This window comes from Leptinotarsa decemlineata, unplaced genomic scaffold, assembly GCF_025532065.1.
Source record: "Leptinotarsa decemlineata unplaced genomic scaffold, Ldec_3_MD MMD2_tig00000199_RagTag_RagTag, whole genome shotgun sequence".
Lineage (NCBI taxonomy): Eukaryota > Metazoa > Arthropoda > Insecta > Coleoptera > Chrysomelidae > Leptinotarsa > Leptinotarsa decemlineata.
Window position 1 is genome coordinate 13334102 of NW_027412544.1, and position 15435 is coordinate 13349536.

Below are 15435 nucleotides of genomic sequence, written 5' to 3' on the forward strand. Positions count from 1 at the left end.
TCGATATTATTAGGAGAATGTCACAACGCTACTGTCAAATAGTAATCATGGCCTGCTTACCAAATACCGAATGGAAATACTATTCAGAAGGGACATTTTCACAAATAAATGTTCATAAGTCCGAAACTTGACTAGTTAGGTATAGGTATGATATACATAGAAAGAAAGCAAATTTCAGCAGCTTTCCGGATTTTCAATAATATACAGGGTGTTCCATTTGAAATAATCAAATTTCAGCAACTTTTTCAAGCAAACGAAAAAACTGTATTTTTTTACCACCCTGTATTGAAGTAACGGAGATTAGGCTGACGTGTGGGAAGTGTCCAAGTATCACCTAACTCCAAACCAAATTTCGATATCATAGTACTCCTTAACTAAAAGATATCGGCATTTTTAGAAGTCATGATTTTCGAAGAAAAAAATTGAAATTAATTTTCTACCCCTATTAATTAAAATTTGCCCAGTGTTTTGGAAATATGAATTCTTTTGAAATCTGTCGTATTGGTTGAACAGTCTTGAGCTTTTTGAACTTCTGAAGTTATATAGGATTGTTTTCGTAACATATGCAAGACTATTACCTACTTTAGAAAATATGTTCGTCAAATATCATTTGATCCGGGTTCATGACAATTAATCACAATATATTCAGTGATGATCGCTTTCAGAGGGGAATTTTCTCGAGTGGTGGTATACTCGTCAAACAATCTGAAGATCATGGATTTGAATACAGATTCGATCAAATATTTTTCTAGTTGGTGTTGGTTCAATTGGCACTATAGCTGGTGAGCAGTTTTTAGTGCCCAGCGTCTATAGTTTCTTCAAAGATATAATATTTTTGGTGAGTTCACTTTTTTGATCGATGAATCAGATTTAAAATTCGTACAATTCGGCAAAATAAAAAAGTCTAGAGTCTAGAACCCATACTACATCCGTTCATATCTCAACACATACGTTATCCTTTCAGTAACCCTTGGAATCATGGTTCATTTAAAATAACGTCGTAATGCCTATAAAATATTTTGCAAGCAAGCTACCTTTTTATGTTACACGTAAAAAGTCCATAAATTATGGCGAATTGAAGTGTTTACGATAAAACGAATGCATTTACATTCGGGATTTCTGAAAAGCAATAAATTTTTACGTTCATCCGATATTGGATTTTATATCCCTAACCAACCCCAACTAAATTGAGTGAAAATAGCAATTGATGATAATGAAATGAGGTCGGGGAAAGTTTTATTAATCCATATTGAAGTGTATATTCCCACGAAAATACATAAACTTCGAGTGAAACATAATTTTTCGGCGAAATATACCGTCATCTGGATTGAAATTTTATAGATAAGAGAAAATGTTATTCTGAAGTAGGAATGAAATAGCTAAAAATTCAGCAATTTTCGAACTTATTTTGTAATAAATATAAATTATAAATGATGTCATGCAAACTGAGAAGCTGGAAAACATTAGTTGTCTTGAAAAACATGGTAATGAAGACATCTGGAAACATCCTACATCATGGATTCAAAAACTACAGGAATTCTTAGAATATAGAAATAAATGAAAAGAATGTTGTTGGTTGGGGAAGACCACAATAAAAATTACCCAACTCAGTAGTTTCTAATGAAATTTTCATCTCAAAAATGATGGATAGAGCTGAAAAATCATCACTTTAGCAGGATATGATTCACATGAGATATACTCTACGCTCAATGGTTTTTTGCTTGCAAACAGAGCTCAAAAGTAGGAGCCTGAAATGAAAATTCATATATTATTGATTGAGAGTGTTTCTCATTTCGGCGGGTTGGCTGTCCTTGTTCATCTTTCACTGCCTGAACCACTGTGTATGCCGTTTTCAGCGAGTGCATTGGCTTGGGATGTGGGGGTTGAGCAAACCGGCAATCGGATGCCTGCTTCCACGCAGCCCCGCTGGATACGGGAATGACAGAATCACTTGTGGTTCTGTTATTCCTTAAATGAATGGCATCTCAACGATGGCTTTATCCTAAGGTGTGTGTATCCGTGTCAAGAGAATAAATGAAACTGTGCCTATCAGCTGTCTCTACAGAACCTTCGAGATACCGGGCGCCCTCTCGTCGTAGCATCGTCTTGACACGTTAATGCGGGGCTCTGCCGTAATTGACTTTTTTCCCTAGCTACTCGTGGGACTTTTATGGACAGAGTAAACTTTAAAAAATTTTCTGACGCTGAGTCTGTAGAGGAGGTGGATGTCGAACTTACGACTCCAACTGACCTACCTGTGAACTTAGATCAGGAGCGAGTATACAGAGGAGATGGATATCGAGTTTACGACTCCAACTGATCTTTCTGTGAAATTTAATCCAGGAGCGAGTCTACAGAGGAGATGGATGTCGAGTTTACAACTCCAACCGACCTCCCTGTAAATTTAGTTCAGGAGCGAGTCTACAGAGGAGATGGTTGTCGAGTTCACGACTCCAACTGACCTCTCTGTAAATTTAATTCAGGAGCGAGTCTCCAGAGGAGATTGATGTCGAGTTTACGACTCCAACGGACCTCCTTGTAAATTTACTTCAGGAGCAAGTCTACAGAGGAGATGGATGTCGAGTTTACGACTTCAACTGACCTCCTTGTGAATTAAATTCAGGAGCGAGTCTACACAGGAGATGGATGTCGAGTTTACAACTCCAACGGACCTCCTTGTAAATTTAATCCAGGAGCGAGTCTACAGTGAAGATGGATGTCGAGTTTACGACTCCAACTGACCTCCCTGTAAACTTGGATCAGGAGCGAGTATACAGAGGAGATGGATATCGAGTTTACGACTCCAACTGATCTTCCTGTGAAATATAATCCTTGAGCAAGTCTACAGAGGAGATGGATGTCGAGTTTACGACTCCAACGGATCTCTCTGTAGATTCAATCCAGGAGCAAGTCTCCAGAGGAGATGGATGTCGAGTTGACGACTCCAACGGACCTTCCTTTAATTTAGTTCAGGAGCGAGTCACCAAAGGAAATGGATGTCGAGTTTACGACTCCAACGGATCTCTCTGTAAATTTAGTTCAGGAGCGAGAGCTGCGGCGTACGCAGAATTTGTCTCAGGTGGGGGAACTAACAAACGTTTGCGATGAAGTGAGGTTTCACCAAAACCAGAGGCGAAAAAGCCCTGCACGGCTGAATCTAAGGCATCGTCAGGTGTAGCAGACGTGCAAAAACACTCATATGGGAAGGTTGTCATGGGTATCAAGATAGAAATCTTGCAACTTGACTATCCAACTACCTCATTAATAGAGCATATACTTTGTGCCTGCCCCACTGGGGACCGAATCAAGTCTTTAGAGTTCGACAGAGCCGTACTCTTACCATCTGACCTGAAATACCACTCAGCATACAAACTAGTCGGCTTCGTTAAGAAGCTGGGTTTGTTTGGTCGAGTGAGAATAGGTGTGAGCCACAATAAACCCTTGCAGGTTGTGGTGGACGGTCGAATAGACCCACTCATTTTGGACCTAACCTTACCTAACCTAACCTTCCTCATTTCAAATGGATCGATTCATATTCTCAATCACTCTCAAGATAGTTTTTGATTTCATCAAAGGACTTCCTCAGAGAAGCAATTTTTAGAGGATTTGAGAGGTTGCTGTGGATTGCATCAAGCCAATATACTCGTGATATGAATCTGATAAACTCTACATTGGTATACCAATGGTGACCTTTCAATATATAGATTGATGGCCATGAAAGGACCACATAACAAGGATGAAGTGGCGAGTACCAAAGCACATCTGGACTCTTCCACTTCTCAGATGATTGTCATCCGCAGGAAGGCTGTGCACAAGAAATTATAAACTATTCACTTAAGGTTTGAATTTCAATCCCGATTCAACTCCGTGTTCATGCACTACTTTCAAATAGTGAAAAATAATTTACTTCTAGATTGAATCGATCCATCAGTTTTGATAAACATAATTCTATTCAACTACTGTAGTCTTGAGAGTAAATATTCAGCAAAACTCATTCGGTACCCTGTGAACTTCTATATTCTTATCTTGAACTTTTCTGAACATGAATATTCAGTTTTAAGGTGAAATCTTCGGAAATGAATTTCGCAACCCAACATCGAAAAATTCGTTCATTAACAATAACATTGCCAATTTCCTGATCATTTCTTTGTGCTGTTTAGGCAGCGCTTTGGTTCAATTCGAATTCATGGAGAAAAACTGGTCGAAATTTGCTCAACGACATAATACAGTAATGAGCTGAAAAGAGTCAAAAATTAAAATTTGGGAAAAATTAACAATACAGAGTACAAATAACCACTGAGATATGGAACTACAAAAACACATCACATTAAAACAGATAAAACTTTTGAAACACTCTTATACAATATAGGTATTGCGATTTAAAGAAACTGTCCTACGGATTATCGTAACTCCTGTTCTATTTTCACAAAGTATTTTGCCACCATCATCGAAAATGATTCTAAACACCACCCCAATGAAAGGAACAAGGGATCAGCGTACTTAAAAATATATAAAAATGTATTTAAGGACTGAAAGTAGATCGTTATCTTTTGTCAGAAAATTGTATCAGAGTGAAGTATTTCGAACAATGTTCATCGGCGTGGTTATGATAGGGTTTTCAGAATAGACTTTAAAACAAAGACAATGAAATAAGTCTGACAGATCAATGAATGATTAACAGAAGTGGAATCATTAATTTTTTCTCGTAGAATTTCACACTTAAAAGAGTTTGGTTTAAATTTGTTTCATTTCACGTTTTTTGGAATTGTGCGATTGGCCGCGGTGGTACTGCGCTCGACTCACGATCTGAAGGCCGTGGGTTCGATTCCCGCCTCGAACAGGTATTTTTCTCCAGAGAATTAATCTGGTTGAAGCTGGGATTATTCTGCAACCGTGTTAGGAATCACACGTTAAAAGGTAAGACCACGTTAGTCCTCAGCTGTTTCCATCATCAGGGATGCTACAATTTGAGGGTGTAAGTAATATTAATATATAATTATGAATGGTTAGACTTTTTGAGGATGTTTCATACGATGGTTATGTAAAATATTGGACACAACATGATGGATGAACATTGATAAAATACATTTATAAAACTGGTTGAAGGATGTCTAATATTGGATAAAATATTTGTGAAAAACGTTGCAGTTTAAAATTATTTCGAAGGAAGAATAATGTCACATGTCGAAATTTCACAAAACATTAATTTGGAAGGATTGACAGATAGTTGACATGACATATGTCCGTGGTTCTAGTGATAAAAGCTGTTACCAACTTTGACTTGTAAAGAATTATTTTTGAAAATTTCTACCTGTGCAGCTTTTTGTAAAGTGAATGTAGGATAATAACATTTGGATTAAAGTATAAAGTACATTATTCTATTAATGCTAGATTGGGTGAATTTATTGAAACATTGTTATATGGATTTTTATCTAACGTCAAAAGATAGGAATATATCTCACTAAGATGATTAATATCTGTTTTTTTGTTGATGCAATTTTTATTTTCAGCAATGAAGGCCATTTCAAGAAAGGACCTTTTTGTTAAATGTGTTTCACTAGCTGGGACTGTTACGATACAATTTTGCTTTGTTATAAATTAAACAATTTATTTATACTTTTAATAATCGGTTAGTTTATTCATTTCCACATGCGAATTTATGTATATTTAAAACCTTTCTAACCCGCCTATGACACCGACTAGGTCGGTAAATAGGTTGTGTTCCTTTTTTTCTCACACCCAAGGACATAAGGATAAGGACGGAAATTTTGGCGAAAAGATATTTTTCGATCGTGAATTGCTCTCGTTAACTACCTAGAAGGGATTTTCGAATTTTCAGCCAACTGTGGTTCCTTTTTGATATTGTGAAGTTTGGAGTATTTTGGGACAATATTGGAAACCACCGCTGCAAAAGCAGGATTTTTATAAAAAGGGCAAATAGTCAGTATTTTCTCTCAATTCTCAGAGGACGATCTTTGTTTGTTTTGTGTTGGAAACACCCTCGATTATCAGGAGGTTAGTACAGTATTTTCAAACAACCTTGTTCAACTCAGCTATGGAACTCATAATAAATTTTGGCCTTATTTTTCTTACCTTTTGATTACGATGTTGTCATGAGAATATTTTTCTTCAGGGTGTTAGAATATTCCTAAGAAAGGCGTATTTGCATCAGCTTGAATTTGGGAAATTGAAATCGATTGCCAGATTAGTCTCTTGAAGAAGTTTCCTGATCGTTACCTTTACTAATAATTACCACTGGGAATATTAACAGATTCCTACTACATCCGTATCCACCGATACTGCCGGATCAGTATTCATTCCCTGGCAGCTTACGAAAAAGGAGCACCCGAAAAGCAGCTAAGTTTAGACTAAGTTATTTGAATAAAGAACCCAGTGTTTATTTATTTCCTATAATAAAATGTACAAGTTACCTCATTGAGAGGAGTGGTGTAAGCTTTTACGTGACGTCACATATTAGCACATATCAGCGAATGTATTATGATAGTGGTAATCTAGCAATTGAAGTGAGTAATCGGCATACAGAGGGGTCACTGTATTTTTTTTTATTGTAATAAACTTCCTTAGTCATTGCAAATAGAATTATTACTTTTATGAGAAGTTAAATATTTCAATAGTGGGCTTCCCCAATAAATGGGCAGTTTTCCGATTTTTAACTGGCCAACAAAAATTGGTGGCGCTTCCCCATTCAGTTAAAAATCATTGTTTTTCTTTTAATTAGTTGCACCCACGACTTTGTGCAAACCACTGACCTAGTCGGGCATGTTAGTGGTGTTTTTGATTTTCGGCAACCCTATTGTAAATGTAATTATCTTGTTCAAAAACATCGCGTAGCAAGACCTCAGTGGCATCAAAATTCATATGGTGGTCAAACTTATTGACATGTTCAGCTAGAGTACATCTTTCAGGATGGTGTCTACAATCGCTTTTGTGAGAAGTTATTCTGGAACTTAAAGTTCTTGACGTTTGACCAATATAGATTTTGTTGCACGATTGACATGGAATACTATATATTACATTTATTCGAGAAGTAATGAGGGGTTTATCTTTAACTCTGGTGTGTAAAGTTTTGATCGTGATTCATTGAAAATTCTAGAGAGTTTGGGGGTGATCTCCTTAATGAAGGGTAAAGTACTATAAAAAACTGGAGTTGGAGCAATATTAATTCCATTGTTTTCAATTATATTTGGGTTTGGTGGTAAGGTTATATTAATGTCTGATATGGATGAGGAATTAAACAAAATATTTTTCAACATCCTCAAAGGATATGAATTATCCAGAAAAAGTTTAAGCAAAATATCAAGATTTTTTTTGTGGAATTGGATGTCAGAGATTTTCAACACTCTATTTTTCATTTGTTTCACTAGATTCACTTTCATCGAGTATTTGTGATATGACCAGTAGTTGATATATCTTCCTGAACTACAAGGTTTTCTGATATATCAGATATATCAACTACTGGTCATATCACAAACATAAAAACTTAAATATATAAAAAACGGTTAGACTCACTTATAGGTCATTATCCACAAAAAGTATTCAGATTCTGAAGTAGAATCCAAAAATATAATAATATAAAGGGTGTTCTTTTCAAAATAACGAAGTTGACACCTACTTCAGGTGTAACCGGAAGTGCCACCACTTTGAAAATATTTCTGCCGAGTTGCCCCTATGTACTCTAGTATATTGTCAATTTTTTTCAGATTAGTATATCAATTTTTCCATTCGAATTATTGACGATACGATAATCATAACTTCTTCAAATTCTTATTTTGATCGAAGGACAGATATGTTCACAATATACCATCAATGTGCATTGTCAACCATGTCTGGAATATGAGGATTGAAAGGAACTTTTATACGTCTCGAATTCAATTATATTTTTACAAATTATCACGTAGCCAGTATTACTTCTGATATAACATGTGAAAAACATGTTTGTGGAAAACATAGTTTTGGATTGCGTCTCAAATCATTTCACCTTGAACACACTGATCTATCTTTCGGTAATTTGATTCCTTCTCCGATCGGATTTCATTCGATATAAAAGCGAAAATTGATATTTCTATGGCTGGATGGTGATGATGTTATGTCACAATCACAAAATGCATGTCCAAGCAGAACATACTTGGAATCCTAACCATGATGAGGTTGGACAATAATAATCATCTTTACCAGCCTTTTCTCTCTATTGAATAAATTATTCTAATCGTTTAAATTATTACTGAAAAGTATCGGGCCTAACACATAGATGGAGCTAGTCATTCATCGCTTTTTCAGTTAGTAGGTACTAACCTTCAAAATGAAACTGTCGGCGGTGCATATGAGATACAATTCATATCAATATACATTGAGTTGAATCAAATACATGGATTCGTTTGACATATTTTATTACATTATTCCATTTGTTATTTAAAATGGTGGTTATGTCTCCGGTAGGCTTCAAATCGTTTATCTCTTGTTGGTGTTGTTGATATCTCAATGGGTGTTCCACTGTTAGGTCCATGTTCCAATTTTCACATTCATTTCGAGCTTCTTTTTTTCAATAAATGTTGGTGAATAAGACGGGTGTGTACAATTCTTAGGCGACTTACGGTTACTTGATTTTTTCGACTAGGCCAGCATAATTTTTTATTTCCATGTTGGGATTTATTTTGTGCAGTTCATTGGTAGTTGAAGATTGCCTATCTCAATGTGTTGTAGGAGGGGATGTTCTGGGTATAATTTGCAGATTCCCTCTATTGCACTCAATGAATCTGTGAATATTACAGTTTTCGGTTACTTGTCTCGCATGTATAATTGCCTGTGCGATGGCATAAATCTCTCCAGTGTAGATACTGCTGATGATAGGTAGTTTGTAACTTTTACTCTCATGTTTGCTGCTCCCACACCTTTTTCTGTTTTAGAAGCATCGGTATACAGTGTCATCCCCAAAGTATGCACCATATGGGAAACTTATTTATTAAGGGTTTTTCGAAAAAAATGATAAAAGTTTGTGCATCACCTAAAACTAAACATGCATCAACAAAATACAGTAAAACACACGTAATATACGAGGAGCCTTCAAATATTTGATTTTGAGACAAAAGTGAAGTACTCTTATTTTGAAAAATTTCGGGAAATGTTATCCGAAAAAGTTGATCAGCATCAAAAATTACATCTAGATTTGGAATTTTATTTTTTTACCAAATTTTTTTAAGGGGACTACGAAAAAAAAATTGATGAAACGATAAACGGACAGCATTCTGTATACGACGGTTCATTTCAAAAGCATGTATTATTACGAATTACATAACTATGGTGTTAACAACGGTAATTTTTTTTGAAGAGTAGAATAATTTTCGAAGTTTTTCATGCAATGTTATTTTTTGTCAACACCAAAAATTACTCAAAATTATACTGTATTGTAACAAAAACTCAATATTTAACAAAATCAAATCATAAAACATCAATTTGAAATACGTATTTTGGAACAAACTCATTGAATTTCTGGAGATTATTTTGGACAAGAAAATCTCCAGAAAATCAATGAGTTTGTTCCGAAATACCTATTTTATTTTGATGTTTTGTGATTTGGTATTATTGAATATTAAGTTCTTGTTACAATACAGTATAATTTTGAGTACTTTTTAGTGTTAACAATGAATAAAAACAACTTTGCACCAAAAACTTCTAAAATTATTCTACTCTTCAAAAACAATTACCGTGGTTAACACCATAGTTGCGTAATTTGTAATATTGCAGGCTTTCAGAATGGACCATCATATACAGTCTATACTGTCTATTTATCGTTTTAGCAATTTTTTTTTCGTAGTCCCCAACTAAAAAAAATAGTTAAAAAAATAAAACTTTCCTTAGATGGCCATAACTTCAAATCTAGATGTATATTTTGATGCTGAACAACTTTTCTAAATAACATTTCTCAAAATTTCTCAAAATAAGAGTACATTACTCCTGTCTCAAAATCAAATATTTGAAGGCTCCTCGTATATTACGTGTGTTTAACTGTATTTTGTTGGTGCATGTTTAGTTTTAGGAGATGCACAAACTTTTATCAGGAATAACTTTTTGTCGAAAAACCCTCAATGAATAAGTTTCCCATATGGTGCATACTTTGGGAATGACATTGTAGATGTGATTCAAGTTAGAGAACTTGGAAGAAATGGCCTGGAAAGATTTTCAGATTAGTGCCGCAGGAGTTTCATTTTTTTGGAATATGAGCAGTTCCGTGTTATAGGGTGGAATATCGATTATCCAAGGTGGAGGAGTATTTAAGGAAATGGGATAGGTAGATGAGAGATTGATACTGACAGGTATTCTGCGGATGCGGGTGTATATGGGCGGTATGATGTGAGTCTTCTGTTGGTATATTTCATTCATATGCTTGGGAAGAATGCGACTATGAGAAGGATTTTTAGGATTTGATGAAATTCTTGTAGCATAGGTCAAACTGAGTTAGTTTCAATTATAATTGAAGTTATCTTGACTCAACATACAAACTCTCCCCTGGACTAGTCCGAAATGCTCCATAGGCTATTCTCATACCAGTATGATGAACGCTATCTGATAGTTTCAAAATTGGTTGATTATGAGAAAGCTCTGTTCAAAGTGGATGCCGCGCGCGATCACTGTTGACCAAAAACGAGAACGTCTTGATGATTCTAAGCAGTGTTTGACCATGTTCAAACATAACAAACCAGAATTTTTTGCATCGATATCTGACAATGGATGAAACATGGATAAATCATTTCACTTCGGAATCGAAACGATCGTCATCTGAGTGGAGAGCTCGAATGAAGAGAGTATTGCTGAAACTGAGGCCTATTTTGAGGCAAAAATAAATCGTTCTACAAAGGTGGTATTGAAATGTTAGAGCGGCGCTGAAATGATTGTGTGACTCTTGATGGATACTTCGTTGATGAATGAAGCCAATTTTGAACAAAGAAAAACCCGTTTTCTTTCTTGAGCCCGGGACTTTTCAGCCCAGGTATTATATTTAGATGGAACGACTGAGTGGAACTGGACGGTACTTGATTTAAATCTATATTGAACCTCACTGATACAGTGTGCCTACTGTGAGATTTCCATTATGAAAGATTCAAAAAACTTCTACTCTATTTCTTGTTATGAAATAGCTTCCTGAAGTTGGATTGATGATTTGATCTTGAGTTTCAACTATTTCATCCTCCAGCAATAATAATCGTCACTCATGTCCCAGTCGAATAAATATCAGTTGAATTCAGTCTAGTATCATGTATCCGCTATATATTATGAAATGGTTGTAACCTAACCATTTGCAGTGGAAATCTTACAGTGAACTGTGTAACATTTGAGAAACTTCCATTATGGAATGACAATTGGTCATTCCAAAGCGGCGAACTCTTCATTTTGAAGCAACAAACTCGTTTTGAGCTCTCAGTTTTGTTTTTAGTGTTTCAATTCCTTATTTTTGCCATCGAAAATATATGAGATCACAATAACAATTAATAATAATAATAATAAGACGTTTATTAATCCGAATTCAAAATTACATGACCAGTATAATAATACATATGATTTGTGATATACAGATTAATTGGCCGCTTGTCAGCTTTCTGATACGAGATCAGCAAATAGATCGGTTTGTTGCTCATAGAAGGTATAACCTTGTGCATGAGAAAATGAACTAATCTATCGATGAACATTGTAAAATTGGAGATATTTGTTTCACTCTTCCTGCAGGTACTGTTTGGAGCCACTTTTTGATATTATTGACTCTGATAATTTGGGTATTCTTCAATAATAACTCCAAAGCATGCTCCCATTCACAAATACTGACGTTTCAAAGATAGCATTTGAATATATGCAGGCTTCAGTATAAAGTGATGGCACTGACAGTAGACGAAGACTGAAGCTACTTCCTAACCCTGAACGAAAGAAGAGTAACAGAATAATATTTCATTCTCCCAAATCATCACTATTTTATGTTCATCTACTGCACAAAATTCAAAGGTTGAGAGTCTATTGCAAATCCAAACGTCACCAATCTGATTATTCACCTTCTGTCTGTTGTCAGTTTCCAGTTAAAAAATTAGCAACTATATGAAACCAGTATTACAGATCAAATCTGTAGTAATCCGAATAACTGACAGAGCTATTTCAATCCGACAGGGTTCTTCCCTGTTCGATAACGATTATTTTAGATTTACTCTCCTTGTGGTCAAATTGAACTTCGATATTGGTGAAAAAAAAATAAGTACTCGGGCAAAAAAAAACGAAAACTTAGCCAAAAAACGAAACGAAGCATTCGTGATTCAACAAAAGCGATCGCTCATTTGATTCGCCATGATTCGAACCATCAGAGCTACTCGTCCTAATTTCAAATGAATTGTCTACTGCCACGTGGGCAATATATACACCAATCGAATCAACATACTGAACATGTTTCTAGGTGAATTATTACCAACTCCCTCATTTGTATAACTCAGTTCCACTTGAAAAAAGATCTGCCCCACAAAGCTGTAAATGTAGTCATGACCAGGTTTTGTTCAAAATTAATTTCAAATTTCAACATGTCGGGTTTCGATTTTGAAAATACAAATGATGGATCAACTGATGAAATCATTAGGCAAAAGATTTGAAAAAATACAGTAGGTAGTGAAAAATATACTGAGAATTCATTCAGAGTGTTCTATTGTACTAGAAAATATATCAGACGGAAATCAGGCCACCGAAAAATGAATACCTACGGCACTGACAGATTTGACCGTGAATATTCGATTGAAAAGGAATTCATTGAAAATACTGAGTCATATGAAGTATAACCAGTAACTCAATTCGAAAAATGTTCAACCAGTATGAAACTTCAATAAATCTGTTCAAAAGTGTTATATTCAAACACGCAAGAAATGCTTGTAGTGCAAAATATATTACAATCCCATTCTTCGGAAATAAATAAAACTTCATATCATTGTACTCAACGAAATACTTCATAGAAACATCATTGATGAAGCTGTGGCTTGTTGATTTTCTGTGTTGAAGAAAATAGTCATAGTTCTCCTACTGACCATATAGAATATGTTTCACTTTCAAGCAAAACATGCCAAAAAAGTTCAAAAAATTATTTGATTTGAAACAGTGACAACAATAATTTCTCGAATCAGTTCGAAAATGGATCAAAAATATAAAAAACTGAAAGATTCGCCTTTAGAAGACTGATTATGATCACCAATATGACAATAAACATGTTATAAATACTTGTGATATACTGTTTGGAACCTTTGGTATAGTAATGAATATTACTGGAGTTTTTTCCCAACACCAAATCGTTATTTTTACACCTCAACACGTGTTTCGATCACCAAGTGATCATCTTCAAGAGGAAGATAAAACTAATAACTACTCAAAACTAAAGCTACTTATACTAATCAGGTACATCATACAGGTAGGTAATCAGTATTACCACCCATACAAGTGTACTACCCCAAATTAATTTTACAATTGGCCTTTCTATCATTTACAATATGTCCTTATGTATGTTCAAATGTTACAGCTATATATAGAACAATTTTCAGCTATATAAAATTAGTTTCACAATATTGCCTATCTAAATATATTTACAATGTGTCTTTTTGTAGTAATCAGTAAACCCAACAATATTATTTCAACAAGCTATATAGTATGCTATTTGGTATTGGTCCGTTGTCGTTATTCATAATATTATTATGTTTACTTATTTCCACACTCTCATAGGCATCTAGTTGCCTGTTGTTATTAACTTGTCTAACTAATCTTAAAGAACTGAAGTCTATGGAATGGTTTTGTTACAAAATATGATGGGCGACTGCTGATTTTTCAAATCTTCCATATTTTAAGTGTGCTATGTGTTCCTTATATCTCACTTTAATAGATCTTTTTGTCTGTCCATAATATTTTGCATCGCAGTCCTTACATTCAATTTCGTAAATTCCAGACTTTTCCGAATTCTCGACTTTGTCTTTTGGACTTTCCAAAAGGTTCTGCAGTGTATGACTTGTTTTAAAAACCACCTGGGAAATCCCCTGTCCCCCTACCTAGCAGACCTGTTCATGAGCAGATTCAAAATGGAAACTAAAGAAAAGTCAAAGTATTTTCCTAGGATTTGGCTAAGGTATGTGGATGATATTTTCGCGGTATTCGATACCAAAAAATCGAATATCGAGGACTTTGTTTCCTTTTTAAATAATAGATGTCCATCAATAAAATTCACGTATGAAGTAGAAAATAAGGGACAACTACCATTTCTTGACGTTTTGGTAATGAGGAGCAAAGATGGAGGGTTAGAATACGATATATTTAGAAAAGAAACAAGCACGTACAGGTATATTCCTGACAGTTCACATCACTGTGGACAGCACAAACGTGCTGGGTTGAATTTTTTGGTGCATCATCTTTTGACTTTCCCTCTAACACATGATAGGTTCACAAAAGAAAAACGTACAATACAGGAAATAGCAGCCACTAACGGTTTCCCGAGGGGTATTGTAGATGACATAATTAGGAAAAAGAAGTTTAGGTTAAGAATGAACGAAATCTCGACTTTCAGAAAGGACAAAAACCAAGATAAATACATCTCAGTTCCATACCACCAATATACGAAGAACTTTGGAAAGATTTTCAAGGAACTAGGTATGAAGGTGGTTTTTAAAACAAGTCATACACTGCAGAACCTTTTGGGAAGTCCAAAAGACAAAGTCAAGAATTCGGAAAAGTCTGGAATTTACTAAATTGAATGTAAGGACTGCGATGCAAAATATTATGGACAGACAAAAAGATCTATTAAAGTGAGATATAAAGAACACATAGCACAACTAAAATATGGAAGATTTAAAAAATCAGCAGTCGCCCATCATATTTTGCAACAAAACCATTCCATAGACTTCAGTTCTTTAAGATTAGTTAGACAAGTTAATAACAACAGGCAACTAGATGCCTATGAGAGTGTGGAAATAAGTAAACATAATAATATTATGAATAACGACAACGGACCAATACCAAATAGCATACTATATAGCTTGTTGAAATAATATTGTTGGGTTTACTGATTACTACAAAAAGACACATTGTAAATATATTTAGATAGGCAATATTGTGAAACTAATTTTATATAGCTGAAAATTGTTCTATATATAGCTGTAACATTTAAACATACATAAGGACATATTGTAAATGATAGAAAGGCCAATTGTAAAATTAATTTGGGGTGGTACACTTGTATGGGTGGTAATACTGATTACCTACCTGTATGATGTACCTGATTAGTATAAGTAGCTTCAGTTTTGAGTAGTTATTAGTTTTATCTTCCTCTTGAAGATGATCACTTGGTGATCGAAACACGTGTCGAGGTGTAAAAATAACGATTTGGTGTTGGGAAAAAAACTCCAGTAATATTCATGTTAA

General features: G+C 34.9%; 1 protein-coding gene across 3 annotated transcripts in view; it reads right to left on the reverse strand.

Annotated features, from left to right (window-relative positions):
* Positions 1-15435, reverse strand: part of LOC111507386 (neutral ceramidase) — a 394484-nt gene that overhangs the window by 335613 nt on the left and 43436 nt on the right. The window lies entirely within an intron of this gene.